This window comes from Melospiza georgiana, chromosome 2 (assembly GCF_028018845.1).
Source record: "Melospiza georgiana isolate bMelGeo1 chromosome 2, bMelGeo1.pri, whole genome shotgun sequence".
NCBI lineage: Eukaryota > Metazoa > Chordata > Aves > Passeriformes > Passerellidae > Melospiza > Melospiza georgiana.
In genome coordinates, this window is record NC_080431.1 from 101,522,526 (window position 1) to 101,543,582 (window position 21,057).

At 38.8% G+C, this 21,057-nt stretch overlaps 1 protein-coding gene across 2 annotated transcripts in view; it reads left to right on the forward strand.

The window, feature by feature from the left end:
* Positions 1–21,057, forward strand: part of FRMPD4 (FERM and PDZ domain containing 4) — a 291,675-nt gene that overhangs the window by 162,910 nt on the left and 107,708 nt on the right. The gene's annotated exons all lie outside the window — the stretch shown is intronic.

Sequence of the window (21,057 nt, forward strand, 5' to 3'; positions counted from 1 at the left end):
TGGGCTTTCATGGCAGATCTGAAGAGCTTGGAAGAAGTCTGACATCAATGTTTCGGATGATAATTTTCTGGTGGCATGAGAAGGGAATGGGCAAGGTCTATTCTGTCCTTCTAAAAAGGCAGACTGTTGGTAGCCATTGGATGAAGTTTGGCAATGTGGGAATAAGCAATCCTGGGATTCTTCCATGCAGCCTCTAAAATTTTGTTACAGATTTTATGGAGAGAAAAATCTATAGTCCATGAGTATGGTGTTTATATTTGAAGCCATTCTATAACTCTGTGCCTAGAAAGAGGAAGACTCTGCACAGAAATGTTGCAGCATTGCTTATCAAGATTCATGCTATATAAATAGTTGGAGACTTAAAAGTTCACTGAATGAGGATTTTCTTCCTCTTCCACCATCATATCCTCTCTACATGTTCCCTGTCTAAGGGTTTTGCTCAGCAAAAATTAGTCAAGCCTATTTCTTTTTGGCAGCATAGTGGAACTTCAATTTGTCTCCCATTTTTCTCCTTTATTCCCTTTTGACTGGTCCATATTCTAATTGAGAAATAATAATTCTTCCTACTATTCACTATTTTTTTCATACTTCCCCTTGAGCCAACTACTAATTCTGGGAGCTGCACAATTTTTCAGATGTGCAGTTGTTAAATTTTTACTGAGATTACATCTAACAAAGTCTGGCCTATTTTGCATTGGTCCATGCTGACCTACCTTAAGAATGTCTTAAATCATCTTATCTTCTTTTTGTTTAAGCTGTCATGAATCACCTGGTAAAGTTTGTGAGCTACTTCGATCTTTTAATTTGACGTCTTATCCAGTTTAAAAAATTGCACTCATTGATTTCTTCACAGAGCCTGTGTTTTCTGTTTTAGTTATGTGTTTTTTTAATGACCTTCAGGTTTGATTTTATGTCTCGAATTGATTCCCTAATTACCTGTTTTGTAATGATTAAATGTGTCCCTCATTTTTCATTTTAATTCATCTAGTGATCCCATCCAGCCATTGACCCTCATTGCACTGTTTTCTCAGTAGATACAGATCTAACATAAGATGTTTCTTCAGGAATGCATTTTTATTTTAAAACAAAAAAGAAGGGGTGAGGGGGAAGCTATGGGCCCTGGTACTTCTTTATCTCTGCTAAAATCTATCTCCTTTGGGTCTTCATTTTAAACACGAGAAGATATCTGGTCAGATGCAAAATAATTAGATGCTTTAGAACTTTTGCAGTTCTTGTAAGTGATTATTTAATTATCATTTATTTATTTTATCAGAGATGCATCTATCTGCTAAAGGTCACAACACCTGCCACCCTAAACTCCTATGGAAGTTGTTGGGGATACACTTTAAGTCAAATTATATTTTCATGTGAAGGAGGTTTGTAATTTCTCTTTCACTGTCCACCTCTCATTTCTGTCACTGATGCCACTATAACAAGTTTGGGCCCAGCTAAACCAAATAAATCCTGCTGTCTGATAAAAAGTGAAATGAGGAATGTGGTGCCTGAAGGAATATTTCAGCTTGTCATTCCTTTCCAAGGAAAAATGTCTCCTTGCTTTGCTACTACTCCGAGGACAGAGAAGATTACAGAATGCCCAAGATTAATATCTCTTCTGGTGCATCATTCAACCATTTCCCTTAACTTAGGAATGAAAAATTTGTTGATGGTTTTTCATGCTTGCACTGCCTTTTTTTTTTTTTACTGCGCAGCATCTCTGCATGAGCTCATGCAGCTCAGGGCAGCAGCTACATATGGGGCTACAGGGGGGTTGATGCACTTTGGGTGTGCTTTAGGTATAATTTTCAGATGAAAGAAGAGTTTTGCAAGAGAAGGTTTTAAAAATCTCAATTAGAAAAATATGTATCTGTTTACAGAAAAAATAAAGATCCTTCAAAGTGCTTTTATATTAAAGCAGCTGCCTTTTGTAAGTAATCAAAAGAGAATTGACTCAAGGGTTTCAATTGTGTACCTTTTTGGAAAGCAATACAATGATGTTACTGTATTTGATATGGTGAAGTACTGTTGAAAGTGGACTTCTGATCTTCTACCCAGCAAACTGAAGGATGAAAACATCAAAAGACATACCTGGAAGTAATAATGCTTCACCCACTATGAGACAAATAATCCTTATCCTAAAGTGGACTATTTGAGAGAAAATTACAAATGCAACACTGTACTTCAGTGCCCTTATATTTGTGGAAACATCTCTGTAGGCAGTCAGGGAAGAACAGGTCTGTGCTCCTTGGGAAGTGTTTGGGGCGGTTTTGTTTTATTTGTACATGCACACTCCTTTGTTTTAATGCAGGATCAAAACTTGCTTACATCCAGTTTATTGCCTTCCACCCCTAGCAGTTGTTGTCCAGGCCATGCCCCAACCCTGTTGTGATCCTTACACCTCTCATGGCTTGCCAGAGACCACCATGGGACCACCATGAAGGGAGGTCACTGTTGATGCCACTCTGCTTTCACTAAGCCTTTCTTGCTAAATGGAAATAATGTATGTTCTTCGGAGTCCTTTATAAAACCACATGAGTAGAAATCTGAAAAATTTGACTGAGTTCAAGAAGCATTTGGACAACACTCTCAGGCACGCTGTGTGAAACTGGGGCTGCAGCAGGCTGGGTATTCGATGATCCTGATGCATCCTGTATTGCCAAGCAGATTAAAAACTGTTCAATTAATTTGTTCTAATAGAGTGCATAAATTCAGGGTATTAAGAATATTAACCCTGAAAAAATGATACTTAGTAACAATGGAAATAAATTATAAAGTAATCTTTACTGATAATTTTAAAATCAGAAGTTTGGGGCTTTTTCTTGAGCCTTCTCTGACCCAAGCGGTGACTCTTGATCCCATGGCATGAAGTTTGCTTGCCTCCATGCTCCAGGGATGGTCAGTGGTACCTCATGTAAGGGGATTGCTTCACTGGTCAGGTTCTCAGCTGACAACTCTTCACCTGATCAATCAGCCCCTGGTCCCAGGATTTTGTTGGTTTTGGGAATGAAATTATAACCCTTATGATACTGGAGTGAAAAATGAACCTGGGTGTCTCACGGTCATGAGGATGCAAGCTACTAAACATGCATTTTCATAACAGGGACTCTTGCTGACCTTGGGTTCTCCAGATTTTGGAATAGTTTAATTGGATTTTGCTTTACATCCCTTCCTATACAAACTGAGGAATGTATGATACACCTGTGTATTCCCCACCTCTTTCTTTGTCTCTAATTAACTTTGGTCCAATGATTTTAAACTAATTAGATCATCCAAGCTGGTGCTAGGAGGCAGGCAGACGTTTCTAATGTGTTGGATTCAGTGAAAGTACAAATTGGATATTTTTCTGGCAGAAGCTGTTTTCCTGCTTTTTTATTCACTGATAGAGGATTTAGTTTCTCTCCTCTGCCCAGTGCTTCCAGGTAAATGAGTTAAAAGCGTTTTAACAGGGTTAGCCTTTGTAGGAGCAATATGTGTTCTGCCAGGTATCTCAACAGCTGGTAATATTAAATTTCTTTCTTATATGGGGTGAAATGTGACCCAATGAAACAAGCAATGGCCATACTTAGAATGAGCATTGGGATTTCACTCCACTGACCATTTTAGGATTCAAGCTGGTTGTTATGTTCCCAAAGCAGTGTATTTCTATTCCTGGCATTTTCTTTGCTTATGCATCTCACATGTTTACTTCCAAGGTAAAGAAAAGCTACTGACTCAATATGTTATAATAAAAAGTGAGGACAATTATCCTTGTTATCTGCCTACCTTGCAGTGTTTTTTGCCCTGTTTTGCTTGTTTCTCAACCACAGATTAAACTGGTGTCCTATTTGTGCTTCCTAGACAAGTAGTAGTGGGACTAAACAAGCAGTAGCCTTTTCCAGCTGAACCTGACCTAAGAGGTGAGAGGAGTGTGGAGGAGTGGTGGAGAAAGATGATGAAAGGTATCCATGGGATACTCCCCAGGGAAGAAGTGCATTGTAAAATGAATGCATGCCTGGTTCCTGCTATATGAGAATGGTTATAGCTATGTGAGGAGTCAGTAGGACAGATTGAGTCAAATATTATTAGTGTGGCAAAAAGGGAGAAATTGGTTTAGATAAAACCAACTGAGAACATTATGAAAGAAGCCAAGATTGCAGTAGGGGAAAAAAAAGCTTCATAAAGCATATAAACAGAGCAAGACTATGCCTCTGGGCATGTGCTTGTATTTAGTGGAAGTGTTTAGCTCCAGTGCCTTGGGCAGTGCTGAGGGAAGAGCTGTGCCTTAGAACTAATGTGTTTTTTCCCTGCTCATCACCCTTGGCATCTCGAGGGAAGGGGCTGCCCTTCCCCACAGAGAGGGGAATGGTGCAGCCTTTGCTCCAGACTGGCTCAATTCTTCTGCTCACCACTTCCCAGCTTCCAAAGCCGGCTGGAGTGACAAGGGAAGGAGCCCTGAGCCCGCCAGCTCTTCAGAGCACATGGTACAGGGTGAAGAAGGGAGAAGAAAAGTGGGTGCAAGAGCCAAAAAATGTATTCAAGGATCATTGTGTTACGCGTCTGTGCAACTGCAAATTGTTTTGTGCACCGAGCGAGTAACACAAGACGTAGAGGGGTGACAAGGGAAATTTGGTGTCAGACTGAGTTTGCATTGTTCAAATGGAGAAAATGTTTTATGTTTTATGACTCGGCGTGCAGCAAGGCACATGAAGTAAATATGCCAGTAAATTGAGAAGTGTTTTCCTCCTCAAAAGAGAGTAAATATTAATGAAGATACAGGTGGTATGCACACAGATGCACACACAGAAGAAAATATAAGAGGAAGTAGAGCAGTTATAAAAAGCAAGCTCTGGAAGAGTTTGATGGCTGCCTTCCCAGAGGTTTTTGGTGGGGGGAAGGTGGAGGAAAATGCAATGGCAGCAACAACAAAAGAAAATCATAAGAGGGTTTTATAAACTCCTGAGGAACTGGGAGATGAGACTGAAGGGAACTGAGCAGCATCCTCTTCTCAACAGATAAAAGGGAATGTGCTGTAAAAAGCAATATTAAAGTTTGATCTCTTTGCTGATGACATTTTTGTGATTGATTTAGGGCAGTCCCCAAGCACAAGCTGTAACAGGCCATGCCAGGTCTAACTACAGCACCTTGCTGCAGCTCTAGAGAGACGGGCCCTGAGGACTGGCAGCAAAGGAACAGTTTTTGCTATGGTAAAGACAGCTCAAAACTTAGTAATGGGGCTTAGGGCTAGATCTAAGGACAGAAAATATTTCATGCTTATAGCCAAATGCCTAATGCACAAGCCTTTAACAAAGGATGATACCATAGCCACCAGAGCTGGGTGGGAGACATTTTAATTTAATTTAAAGCCAATGCTGCTGAACACAAACTCATATTAGGCTTTTGTGTGGATGGATGAAAGTTGTCAGTGCTGAAGTGAACTCCTTCAGAGCTGAAGCTTTCCACTGTGCCTCGCTCCACTTCTTTCCACCCTCAGACAGGGCTCAGCCCATAGCTCCCATGACTCTTGTCACCTTGTGGGGCTCGTAGCAGAGAAGCCTTTTGAAGGAGAAGCAGAGAGGTTTGAGGGACTGTCCTGCCCTGCTCTCCCTGGAGCTGGCCAGGCTGTTGGGAGCCTTAGAAGGATGCAGCCAAAGGAAGGGCATCTCCACCTGTGCTGTGTTTCATGGCAGGCCATGGGCAGGGCACAGGGAAATGACAGCAGAGAAACAGAAGTGAGGGCTCTGGCAACAAGGTACTCAGTTACACAGTACCTTTGTGTATAAATTGGGAAAAGAGGAGTCTTGAGCAACATAATGCTAAAAAGAAGAGAGTGTGCAGACTTATTTATTTGAATTATTTCTCCTTCAATTTTATTCTGTCCTTATATTTTTCAGTTGCTGTGTGAGTGATGCAGTATTTGGACACTCTGATGCCTTCCTATTGTATACTTGAAATTGTATGTCTTGTGTAAGATTTATGCTAAACTTCTTACAGCTTTTAGGAAAAGAAGCAGCATATTTCATTTGCTGTCTCTCTATAAACAAAATGTAGAAGGACTTTTCTTATTAAGTTTGTGATTTGGGGTAGAAGAAGTAGATTTTTTTAAAAATTTGATTAAGAATAAATATGGAAGGACAATTAAATATCTGTCAGACTTCTCAGGAATAGATGTCTAAGAATAAAAGTAACTCTTTCCCAGACAAAACCAGGAGAGCAGGGCTTGTCTAAAAGCTTTTAGGCAATTCCTCTTCTGCCTCAACATTTCATAGCTAAAAATCTTCCTTCTCCACTTTGAGTTCAGGAAACTTCATTTTATGTCTGAATCAAAGCTGCCATCAAATAGCAAGATCCCAGAAAGTTTAATTAGAAGACAAAATAATTAAACTTGTAATAAAATCAGAGGTCCTAGCTCTAAAACAACAAAATGGGGGGGGGGGGGATGGGGAGGAATGCTACAAGCACACAGGTAAAATGAAACTTGGTGGGAAAGCAAATTACTTTAAATTACTTTGTATGATGTGTATGTCTAATACTCCATGCATACATTACATATGTGTTTATGTGTATATATATATATTTATATATATGTATGTATATATATTTGCAGGTCTCCTTTTTCTCCTTTTTACTTGCAGCTAGATATTCTGTTCCTCATTTGATCATAAAATGGGTAAAGAATTTAAAATAATTTTGCAAATGTAGCTTTTGGTAGAAAAATAGGTAAATAAATCATGTTTACATATTTTGTCAGGATAAGTCCTGTAAACTTGTAGGCTTCAAAATGTCTGTATTAATGACACAGTAGATCACAAAGACCAGTTTAAAAAATATTGTTTGTTGCCTACTTGGATTTCAAATATGCCTACACGTCTGTGTGCTCTGACAGAGCAGGTAAAAGAAATAATTGCCTTGTTGTGACTTAAGAAAACAAGTTTATTTTCCGAACTCCCTAGATTTACTTCTAGGAAACAGTATGGGGGGTAAAAAAGTATATCCTCCCAGATATGTCTTCAGGACTCTGACTCAGCTGTGTTTAACCCAACAACAGGGTTAGGGCTGTTGCAATCTAAGCTGACAGTCAGTAAATATTTACCATCCAAAGCACCCTGTGTTGTTTCTTTGTGCTGTCAGTTCTGTGGAGCTGATTTTGAGCTGGTGAGTTGCTGATGTGGACAGGAAGGTTCCTGGGCCTGTGCTGCACTCCAGTGCTGCTCTGAGCACACACCTGCCCAGGAACCTGCCTGCTGGGGAGAGCCAGACCACCAGCTGCGCTGTGGGGCTCAGCAGCCCCAGAGCCAGGTACTCGTGTTTGCTGCTGATCATCCTGCAGAAATGAAAACCTGACCCCACTAAGGTTAGTAGTAAAAGTTCTGGCATCTTAAGTGGGATTAGAATTTCTGTTTATCTTCAGTAATAGTGTTGGGAAGCCATAGTCCTCATGTGTAAGTACTGTCCTCCAAAGTGAATTTTCAAACCCAACATATTGTTGTTTGGGAACAGAGTATAATCCTCTTATTTAAATTAAAAATTAGAATAACAACTTGTCAAAAACCTAGGCATATTTAAATTTATTATTTTCTTGGGGTTGGTGATAAATAGAAGATTAAAATGTGTTAAGATATGACCTTTAAAATAAAATTAACCCATTTCACCAATACTGTATTTGTTGACATACTAATTTATTTTAGCAATGCCTACGACAGTCTCAAGTTAACTTAAACTTGGTAACATGCTCATCAAACCAGAACCTAAGTTGTTTGGAACTTAGATTTATCATTGTAAATCACTGCAGTCAGGTTTTTAAGGATATTGAAGCATCTAAAGGTTCAGGTGGGCTTCAGTAGAGTCACAGTAAATAACTCCTGTTACTGGACACTTTTTTTTGCCAGTTTTATAAATAATTAGGCCCTTATGAACACATGTAGCATTTCCGAATGTCTTTGCAGAAATTAAGCTGTCAAGTTCTGGCTCTGTGCTTCAGAAAATGGGTGGGAGAGTTAATACATTGAGGAAATAAAAATAGCTCTGTGAAGTATAATGGAGTGGTGGGTGATAAAATCAGCCTGCTGACCTGTTGCTTGGGGTAAAGCATGCCAGCAAAGGCAGTGAAACAGCAGCACTTAATATTCATTCCAAATAGGCTCTGGCATCCTCCAGGACTGTTTCTTGGGGTGTGAAACCCTGGCAGTGGCTGGCTGACTGGAAATTTGGAGGCTGGCTACTGTGCAAGTAGTGCTTTGCTGTGGCTAGAGCAGCAGAGAGCTCAGGATTTGCTAGGTCCCTTTACATTCATCTTACCACAGCCAAGATTTTGGGCTGGCAGAATTGGTTTACTTTATCCTGTCAAGGAAAGAATCTATTTCTAAATGAATTTGCAGTGCTGGAGGAGGGAGTGCAAAAGGGTAAAAGTTAATGTATGACTCTCAAACCAAACTTGGTAAGTTTTCTCAGTTGCTTCCATCTGCAGTCACGGTCTCAAGATGTGTTTCTGCAAGACAAAAATGCACAGATTACAAGAATGATCTGTTTTCTAATGGCTTTTGTACAAGAAAGGATTAAGTAATTTAATAATCATAGCTGGGGAAAAAATTAATTTTAAATGCTGGTTACTTCTTCCCTGAATTTTGCTGCTTCCCAGTGTAAGGGACATGACAAGGAAGCTGGGCTCAAGCCATTTTGGGTCTGAACATCAGTATCCATTCTTTATATTGTTTTTCTATCTTTCCTGGATAAAATGGACTCCTGCAACCTCCCATGGGCATCTAAGACTTCTTATAGTCTGACATAGGTATTCTGATCCTTCTTTCAGGGCTTCACCTTTTGCTGTATCATACAGGGCAGCAAGAGAAGAACAATTTTGTTTACTCCCTCTTCCCAAATCTTCTCATATTTTGTATTCATCATATTCCTTTAAGTGAAGGAGAATGGAAAAATTACCATTTTTCTTCTTTTTCTGTCTTCTTTCTTGCAACTCAGAAAGATGCTACTTTTTTTTAATTGTGAAAAATCACATATACCCATTGAATAATTTTTAAACCTTTAGCTCACTAGTTCCAGAATATCTGTTGTGCTGAGACTGTCTCATGAAGGCCTGACACGATACAGCTGGTGCTGATGTTGGGGCCAGTTCAATTGAACATATCTCTTTCATTCCCTGTTGGTATGAGGTGACCTAATTTATGGGATATGTCGTGAAGTTATTGGGAAACAATACAATGGTAGGTGGAACAATGCATATATCAGCCCTTAAATGGATTAAACCCACGTGTGGCTGGGTGACTCCAAGCAGTTTCTGCACTGAAAACACAGAAGTTCATTTCAGAATTGCATTGACTGCTAAAATTTAGTGTTTCTGTATGCTCTCTCTGATTTTCCTGTATTGATATTGTGCCTAATTTGATTCCTCCTAGCAATGCAATTAATAGCAAGCTCTGAGAACTACAAATTTAGAGAATGCATAATATCAAAGAGCTGAACTCCATCTGAGTGTGCGTGTAGGTGCAATCCTTCATTGGAGTAACATGCAGTTACAACCTGCAAACAGATTAATCTACATTACTGTAGGAAAACAGCCAGAAGCAATACAGCTTTTTGTCAGAGAACAACATTAAACCTGTGTAAGTTGCAAAGTTCCTCTAGTTTTCTTTCTGCAGGGAAAGTTTCATTTTCTGCTCCAAGATCTTAAAGGAAGCTGCTTGTCAGTGGCTGTAAGTAGGTTAGCTCAGCCTGCTGTACCTCTGTCTGTATCATTTTCATTAGCTATCACTTGCAGAGGGCTGTGAGAGATTTTTTGGGACCTTCTAGTAGCTATCACAGTAGCAATGCAGTTGTAGTTTGCCAGAATATACACAAGCATATGTACCCAAACTCCTACCATGGCATATAACCAAGGACTGGTGAAAATTGGAGGGGGAAAGATTTAGGTTATGGTTTTAGTTTGTTTTCTTTTTTTCCTGTGTGTATGTGTAATTTCATTTCTAAGAGCCTGCTATTAGAAGAAATTTATAAGTCCATTTACCTAGATGGATTAACATCATAAGATATTAGGGATTTAGATAGCTGGAGCCTTGGTATTCAGGAGCTTTTTATGCAGCAACATTTCACAATTATATTTTCTCTTTTGGTTGTAAAAGTAATGTCTGCCTTCAGAATTTTTTTCAGGTCATAAATCAAATTAAAGAAAAAACATGCATTTTGTGTTACAGGTTTTTGTTTCCAGACTTTATATTTAAAAATCACTGCGTTAGGAAACACTGTTGGGGAAAGAACAGGATACAGACCAAAAAACAAGAAAGAATAGAATCAGCAAACTTTGCTTTTTCTGTCTTTTGCTTTGTGATTAATGGGATAGGCATATAGAGTTAAAGTATTTAACTCCTACTTTTTAGTGTAATAACTATTTTTCAGAGTTTTTAATGCTGAATTTTTTTGAGTGGAAAATTGGAGGAGCTGGCCTTGTGAGGTCCCTCCCAAATGGAGTTGTCCTGTGATTCTGTGATGTGTAAATGTGTAGGTTGCTATTGGAGCATGAACACTGCTGCCTCAGAGCTCAGCAAAAGCTTTTGCTGGTCATTGTGTAGCAGGAAAATGGCAGACAGACACATGGTTTGGGCAGCTGGTGCTAAAACACCATTCAAGCTGGATTCTAAGCCTTGCTGCTAATCATAAAGGCAGGCAAAAGGAAAGGGTGCAGTCACTGACTTCACCACCACTGCTGTAAACTGAGTAATGGGTGAACAGTGATTCTAAGTTGAGAGAGAAGATTAATGTTACTGGTGCTCCTTGTTGTGGTTCTCTGGGATAGAGGGGGCTCTTGTCCAAGAGTTAAGTTTGCCTTGGTTCTGGTTTTCTTTTTTTTTTTAATTTGCAAACAAGAAATTTCTTCATTTGTCTCCTGTCCTTCTTTTACAACTTTTCACATTTGTAGCTTCTTGTGTGGAAAGCAGTAATTTCCTTGGAATTTCAGGAAGACATGTATGTTAATCAGTAGAGAATGCAGGAAAAAAATATTTTGAAAATAATTCCTGAGCAAATATCTAGATCAATTGTCATGGGAATCTGCCTCTGTCACTTATGGATGGATGTTTTGCCCCTTGTTCAAAGCTCCCCTGTGGTTTGGCCTGGGATATATCGAAGAGATGAATGTCCTGAGATCATTTGTCTCCAGTTTTGTATTGGATCTGCACAGCTTCAGATCTTCAATGAGTTCCATTAGTTAGTTTTTAAGGCACCTCGTATTCTGTTGATGCATATAGTTAAGTAGTGCACTTGCCCTTAAGTATGTAAGCTCTAAAATAAATTTGAAACATGAGACTTTGTTTCCACTTTATTGGCTCACACTTCATGAAGTCACTAACGCTAAGGAAAAAGTTTTAACACCCCACTCCTGAATAATTATTTCTCATTTGTTAAGGTTTTACACATGCCTTGGTTTGTGACATAATTCTGCAGCACAATATGCCAAGTGGTAATTTCCTAAGAATGAAACTGCTTCAGATTTTCTTGTCGTTTAGAGTGCTTTAAATAACCTCCTGTCTGGATGCAGGCTTCTTACCGCTGGTGAAAATGTCTGACTACTACATAACATGCCCTTTACTTACAATATTTCTCAGTATGTTGCCATAAAAACCATAATTTTCTCTATTGAGAAATACAAAGGAACTCAAAGAAAAGAATTAAAAAATCCCAGCCTTGTGGCATGACAGCAGTAGAAACACAGGCTTTTCTGTGTATGTTTTGAGAATGTAAGCAGATTGCTCAGCACACGATTTATCTGGTCCTTTTCTGAAGGTCTTTGCAACTTTGCTGGGAATGAAGTATAGAAAAATGCATAGTGTTGTTACTTTCAATAGTTGTTGTTACTTTTAATGTCACTTTTAATAGCAGGATGGCTATTTTATCATATATTCCCAGTTTTGAGAATTTTGGTTTAAAGGCAAGTGGAATATTGAGCTTTTAGGGTATTTTTAATCTACAAATTAGAAAAAACCAGTTTGAACTACAATCATGTTCTTGTATAAAGTATTTGAAATTAGATTTAAGCCGAGCAGACTGATTAGTTTGGTAATTAAGATTTTTGAAGGGGAAATGCTGCTTACGGAAAGCAAACTCAGCCAGTGGTCAGTGGCTGCATCTCATTTCAAGGTCATCAAATATGTTTTGTAAGGAGATGATCCTTCGGCTCTCAAAACTTCTTCTGTAACCACTGTGCAGTGATGTTTTTTACTGCTGGATTTCTGTGTAGGGAAAATATTAAAAATATACTTTTCTTTCACTCCAAAACTAAGAGGATAGCATTGGTTTAATTTCATTTACAAAATTTAAGATAGGCTACCTGTATGTAATTTATTGGCTATTTCATTTTATTTCCCAAGAAATTGAAAGGGGCGAGATTAAGTCATAGAAGAAATCTGAAGAACTGGTAAATATGAGGGTGTTCTCACTCTTCTCCTTTCTCTGCAGTACTCTTCTCTTAAGATCCAGCCAGATCTTTTGTTCTACTATTTTGCTGATGGAGCTCATCTTGAGATGTAGAAAGACCTCCTACCAAAAGCAAGCAGTAGGAAGTTAGGCTTTAATCCAGGTTTACAAAAGCCATTTTGTTTCCTTTTTGGCATATCATTTCATGCCTCTAATGCAAGCTCACTGTCCTACAGACTAAAATGTCACCTTCCAGCAACAGTATGCCATGAAGAATTTCCAGGTGACCACAGGCCTGACACGTGAGTGATATCTTTACAGAAATAGAAATAATTTACCAAAAAGTGCTTGAAATTTTTCTGAGCTGCTTTTTCCAGTGTATGATTGTCCGTTTTTCTCACAGCAGGCAGACTGTATTCATATACATGTATTGAAGATAATTTGAAATCTACTATGCAGAAAAATGAGATTCCCTTTAGCTTTTCCAAATGCTCTGTGCGTAATTGAATTTTAATAACTATATGCACCTCAAATTTTTATGGCATAAAATGGGCAGTTGTGTAAGAGGTGGTAAGAAATTATATGCTATACTGTTATTTTTATTTAAAATATTATGTCACTTTACAGCATTGTGTTTGCAATGCTCTGCTCTCTCCTACCATAAACTCTCATTATTAGTAACAATCCAGTCGATGAGATAGATTGCATTTCTACCAGAGGTTTTATGGGACATTTTTTTCATAAGACAGAAAAGGCAAAATTCCTGCACTTCTGCCTGAAACACAGTGGTGAGTCCAGGCTGCACATCACTGCAAAACTGGTAAGAGGACAAATGTTTGTTGAGAGCAGAAGTAACAGCACATTAAAGCAAGAAAAAAAAAATCCCTAAAAATCTTATGTGAGATAAAATTCAGCATATGATAATAGTTGTGATTTTGTCAGGGATCGCATTTTATGAATAATTAATTTGGTGCCTGGTCTGGGGGTATGCTGCAGATCATATAGTAAGATTTCCTGCATGTACTAGGTTGGGAGAGAAAAAAAATACAAAGATTTTTCAGAAGATTTAGAAATAAATATCAGTACTCCATTTACTAAATGAGAAAGAGACAAATATGCTTTGTGTGCTTTCATTGGTTTGTTTTGTTGAACTTTTTTTTTTCTCCTGAAATACCGAATAGGCCTGAGAAAGCCTAAGGTCGAAATCCCCATTAAAACAGAGAAAAACATCTCTCACACATCAGCTTTTTTAGAGACTTTCACTTACTAGCTCACATTAGCATGAAGCTAAAGCATCCTATGGAACAGAATGTCAAAGAGCCTTTCACAGGCATCCAAGTCCCAGCCATTACTTGCTGCTTGGGTAATTTCTGGCTTTAGCAAACAAAATTCTGGAGGTGAAAGCAATTTCTTCAGGACTTGGATGGATGGGGTCAGCGTGCTTTAAATGAGAAGTGCTGGCTGTCTAAAATAAAATATGTTGGAGTCTTTGGTTTTCTATGAAATGGGGCCACATCTTTAATAATAATGGATGTAAAACATAGAGCAAAAAGAGACAGGCAAATGAAAAATGTGACCTGTATCAGATATTTTAAGAAGGCCATGAAACCAACCAACCAAATAAAACCCAGAACAAACCAAACAACAGACATAAAAGTGCATTAATTGGGCAGCAATGACTGTGGAGAATCAGAGTACATGCGCATTTTTTGCTGAAAGGGAAGACTCGCCTTACATGGAACAGGGCAGTGCAAGAAACAGCTCTGTCAGTGCTAAAGCGTTTATAACTTTTTGTGGAATCTAAGAAAGGAAGCATTCTGGGGCAGGCAAGGTACCTCAAGGAAGGACAACGCCTTTGCCTTGAACCTTTTCCAAGGCATGTGGATGTTGTTAGTGCCTGGAACAATCCAGCCTCACAAGGTTTGTTTCATACCTTGTCCCAGTGTCCTGCCTGTACCTTTGGTGGTTATGGGTCCACAGAGGACAACAGTGGCTCTTTGAGCAGCCAACACTCAATTCTGAGGAGCTTTCTATATGTCTGAAACAAGAGTGTTCCATAGGTACTTCACTGTGCTGTTTGGTTACTTGTGTCTTTGCACATATCAGTTAAAGAGGGAGGAAAGCAAAAATAAAATTTTGGAAGATACTTGGTGAAAAATGTTCTACACATAGATCCTCCAAAGTTTGTTTGGAGGTAACATCATGTTGTTGTAGTTTCAGACTGAGAGGAACCATTCCTTGTACAGTGGGGTGTGTAATGGGACATTTTGAAAAAGCCAGTGGTTCTGTTCTTCATTGTTCTGTACTGCCTGTGATACAGACAGGAGTCTGGAATTGATGCTGAAGTGTTTGGAGCCTGTGAGTGGCTGACAAAGTCTACAAATAGACTTTTCTGGCCATGTGGAACTGCCTTCTTTTTTCCCTGATGAAGTGATGGGCACCTGCTGGTGTTATTTCCTGCTTGTGTGGCAGGAGAGATGACATGGAGCATTCCCCATGGAATCCCTGGTAAAAGGGATCCTTTACCTTTCAGATCAGCTACACAGCATGGACCCTTGTTGTCTCATGACTGGCAGCAGGAGCAGGGACTTCTGGAGGAGGAATTCATAATTCATTGGAGTGTCTTCTGTTCTCAATCTAGGCATAGGCTGCCATTTAGAAAAAATCTGGTTTAGGCACTGAGATGGAAGCTAATGAAATCTATGAAAAAACAGTCTGATGGGGCTTTCTAGAAATGTAACTTCTCTACAATTGTGAATTGCATAGAGGAGTTCAGTGTGAATTTTTGAGTTGTACTTGAGGTTTCCCCTGGTCCCCCAAAGGATTTAAAGTTCGAGTGAAGCCTTTAGCATCGTGCTCTGTTTGGAGTAAGAATGAGTGGTACTTGGTGAAATTGTGAATAATTCAGAACATCTGTGATGGAAAGTGGGGACAGGAGAAAAAAAAGTTTGGAATTTTTTTTGCTTCAGCCAGTGTTTGGGGAGTAGTTTATGCCTAAGAAAGAAAAACTGAGCTGGAGACTCAGTTTTCTGATCAACCGGTGAAAGGCAACCTGGTTTTATTCATAGACCTTACTAGGAAAATGGAAAAAACCAACACAAGGTACAAGAAAGGTGTTTATTTTCTGAATAACATTTGCATTTTCCTGATGATGCATGATGCAGTGAGAAAATTTCATGCCAGTGTGTAGAATACAGCAGTCTTATTCTACCTTTGACCAAGAGCATGGCTATGTTGCAAAATTATTGAGAATGACAGGTTTCAAAGGGCAAAAATATTTTCCTAGCATTTTATTCTTATGATCAAATAAGAAAGGCAGTCTTGGACAACAATTCTACCTTTGTTGATTGGTTAATTACAAGTTTGAAACTCTAAACTCATTTGTGGGATGATACTCATCAAATTTCTTTTAACTGACATACAAAATTTCAAAAATAGAACACATTTAGATGAGGACTAAAACCCTTCTGCTTTCTTACCCATCAAAAGATTTGAAAGCGTGTGGGTTGTAGAAGATGATGGATATCTGAAGTCATTAGGGTTCCCTTCTGTGCTGAAATGATTTAGTAATAAGAGACTCAGTATGAATTAAGTTTTTTACTACAGCAGAAGGTGTCTGGGGCAGTTAATTTTCTTCTTTTGAGTTTCTGGCAGAACTACTTCTCTGGGGGTTTATAGGACTCATCTCTTCAAAGACAAGAAGTCTTTCGGTGTCCTTGATCTTGTATCCAGAAACTATTGTCTATCATGTCTGTGTGCCCCTCAGGAGAGTTTCAATAGCAGGGTGTGATGATTGATTTTGATAGTATCTCTACAGATTCTTTAAAACTTTCATTCCTCATTTTTTCAAGTTAAAGTGGTATGATGGAGGTAAAAGTATTGCTGTAGTCTTCTGGGACAGGAGAGGGTGAGAACTGGATTGAGAAAGAAGGGTTTCATTCCTGAGGCAGTGCAAGATTAAATATCAGAGAGAGACGGTTACTGAACTCCACTTGTGTCACAATAATGTTTCCTATTTGCAGATAGACATGCCCTGCAGATACTTCAGGTGTGGTGTTCTTACTTTTTAAAACAAATAATTCAAAATGTTTTATCTCTGGTGTTCCCCTTGGTACTCCTTGGGATTGTTGTGGCTAGAGCTGCCTCTGTGCTGTGCAGCTGTGTGTCCTCCATGAGCAGCCCTGGGAGTGCAGTGTGGCTTTTGTGCAGGATGTCTTCCCTTTATGATGGGTGGGAGAGGGACTGCCCTATGTATTGGCATGTGGGAAGCAGAGAACTGGCTTTTGTACCAGTGGAGAGTTGAAATGAAGCCAGGCTACGCGGCAAGACTCAAAATTTGGAAGTTTTTTCTTCATGTAAATATTAATATAGTAAAGGAAGTCAGCGTATCGACACTGTTACTCCATTTGCAGCGCTGAGCTGCTTGTGCTATGCGGTCTCACTTGTGTGAGTCACTGCTGCCCCTGCAGACAGTGCTTTCAGGGAAAAATAATTCCTGTGTGTGAGGGGGTACTATGGGAAACATCAAGATGTTGAACAAGATGATTCCAGGACATTGAATATCCAAATGGTAAACACAACATTATAATGTGAATGAATCCCCATAATAAACATTCTGTAATTTCAGCCATTCACCACAGCTGCAGCGGTTCAAGGGCTTGCTATAAAACATTAGCAATTAGCAAAACATTAGCACTATTTTAATCCAACTGAGGAAATCCAAGGTAGATGCTTAAAAAGTTACTAATACATAAAGAGAAAGTAGGCATAGAATATTAATATTTCAAATTATTTATACTTAGGAAAATCATAGAGCTCCATATGGTTCCACATACAGAGATTTTAAACAATTATGAGGATTTTTGTCAGAAACTCTGTGGATCCTTTCAGTTTTTGATAGCCTGTGCTGTGAGCTAACAGATATTAAAAGCAACACTGGGAGAAAATAAGGCAGAGGGAAAATAAGCTAAGGTTTTTTTTTTGTAGATGTTTTGAGGGGGAGTTTTCAAGGGGAGCTTCTTTGATGGGAACATTTTGGAAGACATGCCCCAACTGTATACTGAGTGTTGTGCCCCATTAGACGTTAAATATGCTAAATACAATCGGGATATTCAATTTAACTGAGTGCTTTACCAAAGAACTCTCTGAAGAACGCAGTTCTACCATTTATTTTTGCTGCCATGTGACCATCTGTGAGGCCATGAAGTAAGCAGAGACGAATCTGAATGGAAAAAAAATTAGCTGCTAATTTTAAGGTGAACCAGTTTACTTTCATTGGCACAGGAGCAACTGTGATGTGAAGCAGGAGATGCTGGGAAAATGGGAATGCTTTTGTGTCAGTGCCAGTTTATGCTGTTTTAAAATTACAGCCTGAGAGCTTAATTTCCACTAGTTCAGGGAAGAACTATATTTATAACAGAATTTACAGGCTTGAGCTATAGAGGTGGCACAGTTAAAAAAATTTGTCAGGATTTCTATAGCAAAGACCTATTGAGAGGAATCTCCAATTGCTGGTTAAAAGAAAACAGTTTGGGGCAATATTACATACTTATTGTCTGTATGTATGTATTGTCTGTCAATTTTTTTAAATTGAAATTTTCAACATATTTAAATATTTATTTTTTCCACGTTTGAAAGAAGAAATGGTATTGCTTTCTATGTTCATTATTAACGCTACCTGAACTGCTCTGGACATTAGAAAATTTATATCTTTAATCTTTAAAAATTCAAACTGTTCTAGTTTTGATCTTTAAAAAAGAAGTGGATAATGCTAAAGATTTCCACTTCTTGTTAAGGCATGGTTTATGCTGAGTATGTTCTCCATATCACGTAAAGAGCATATCACTGGTACAGTGCAGGAGACTTTACATATGATCTCATGTTTCAGGTCATTACTCAAGCACAGGACAGAAAAAAGGCTGATCTGAAGATGTTTTCTGTGGCAGAGCTATTGCATTATCAGTCAGAATGTCCCTCCACAGGACACATTGATTCCTTACACAGTAATCACCACTTTGGTGATTTAATGAACTGATTGTTTAATGTCAAGGAATTCGGAGAGATCAGGTTTTATATTTCTACAGTAGGAATAGCAAAAAGCAGGTTGAGGGATATTTTAGCTATTCTGCCTTTTTTTCAGACCCCTGCTGGCATGGTGCTGGCCTGTGCTCCTAAAGGCTCTCCAGCAGCCAGGCTCTCCATTGCCATGAGCAAGCAGGGAGGGTGATTGACAGCAGTGCCAGTGCTGCCTCTGCAGCCAGGCTTGCTCAAGTAGAAAGTGCATTTTCTTTGTCTTTTTGGCCTTTGTAAGTGCCATAAACCTTGGCAGCCTTGGCGTGCTCCTCCTTCGCCTGTGCAGGAAGGAAATGGCGAGTGGTGATCACTGACCTGAGGGATTTATCCAAGGTCACCAGCTTGGAGGTGGGATTTGGACTGGGATCTCCCAGGGCCTGATGATCTTCCTCACCACTAAGGCATCCTCTTGACTTAAAGATTACCAAGATGACTTTGTTCTTCCCCCAGGTGAAATGTCTGACTTGCTTATCATTCCTGGCATTTATCTCCTCTTTGCCATCTTTTCCCCTTCATAGTGGCCACTGAAGAGAATTCTTGCAGACAAGCAGAATTATATTCAACAAGTGAAGGGAGGTGTAGAAAAAAATGCAGTTCACTTGCTCCTTTTTTCAGACTGTACAGGCAGCTGAGAATCCTAGTCACCTCTGAGAGTAAAGACCTTGCTTTATTGTGATGATGTGAATGTTTATTATTGAATTGCACAATAGCTGTAGGAAAAATTATGTCTTTTTTCCCTGTGGAGCCACTGTGAATTTGCACACATCTAATGTAGGTGCATACAGTGTCTCAAGTGCCAATTTGTATCCCACTGATTTTATGAAAGTCTGGAGGAGTAGATCAGATGCAGACATATTTATAGTTAAGTAGGACAGTTATTACCTGTCATATATGATATGGTTCTGACACCATTAAGGTTTTAAGGGCTCAAAGAAAGCTTTCAAGGGAATTAGATGCACCTTAAAATTCACTAATACTATAATCCTTTCAAAGATGAGCCTTTAATTTGAATGCAGAGAGTTACAATATTGATCATCATCACTGTCCTATGCTCCTACAAATTATCTGATAGTTTGATGTACTTTACTTGGGAATTTAAATGTCACTGTATCCATTTAACAGATGGTGAAATTATAGCACAGGGTTTGTGAAACACATCTAATTAAAATGAAAACTGTTGAATGGATGGGTATCCTTTATACAGTGTTGATAAAAAAGGTTACATTCTAGAGTATTTAGTTAACTGCAGTGGTTAGGATTCCAAATACTCCAAAGTGTTATTTGAAGTCTGTAGATGTAGTTAAGCTGACATTCTCACATTGTAGAATGGCTCCTGTCAAAGAAGGGAGGGACCCTTTCTTTGTCTCTCAAGCATATGGAGAAAAAGGAATGTTTAGGTTTAGCTTAACAAGAAACTGCATGAGAGGGTGTTGAAAGTGTATTGGATTTGTTTCTTGTATGACTGTTTCTAATCAATTCCTTGGATCAGAAATGGACTCGTTGCATTTATCTGGGCTAGTGTAGCATATCTGACATTTATGTGTTTGATTAGCCTTGAAAAAATATTTTTTTTAAGGATTCTAGCATTTTCAATATTAGATTTAAACTGTGCCTTATGGCAAATACCAGTGTTTGAATATGGTAACAGAAATGTTTTTCTACTCCTTGAAGATAGAGTACTTAATGTAATTGATAAACCAAATGATACCTAGCATTCCACTGTAATGCTCTACTTTACATGTAAATTGTATTTTGAAGCACCATTTTTTTTCTCAATTGTGATTAATCCTTGAAATGAAGGGGGAGGGTTGAGCAGCTAGTTTGTTTTTAATGATAAATTCCTCCTTTGGGAAAGATTAACTATGCACAACTTCATTGAATTTAGCAATTTACAATCACTTGTTGAGTTGTCTGTGGAGACCAATTCTGTTCCTTCAGAAGTGCTTGTCAGGTTATATTGTGCTCTGTTTCTCTAAAGAAAAGAATTTCTTATGCCTCTATCTGTGGCAAGGGGAAATAAATTCCTTGCTACTATTTGAATTTAAATAAATCTAGCACATAAAACCAAGCTGTAATATATTTGATGGGTGGAGAAAGACAAAAATGGGGAAGAAAACTAATTCAAAACATGCTCTTATTTTGTGTGGTTTTGGTTTTCATGTCAAAATTTCAGATTGTATTCCATGTTGGGTGCTCATTCCTATTTGCCTGTCTGTCACATGCCCTTAGCTGGCCTTTAGCTTTTTTGGTTGCCCTTGCTCTTCTTCCTGCTCTTTCCCTTTTTCAGATTGCACAGATATTAATTTTGCTAAGAGACTTCTTTGTTGTCTTCTGAACCTCTTAGTCCCACAGGAGAAAGTGGCAATGTGCAGTAACTAGCTTAATGCCTGCCAGTGAGGGGAAAAGCATGTGTGCAAACGTTGGGTATTCCTGTGGGAAACGATGGTGGATCCTTGCTGGCTGAATCTTCTTCTGTGTGGAGTCAGTACCTCACAAAACATTTCAGATTACTGGGGAAACACTGTCACTTGGGAGTGCTGCTGGGCCCTTTTTTGGGAGTGGGAATACTAGCAGAGAGTGCTGGAGCAGTGG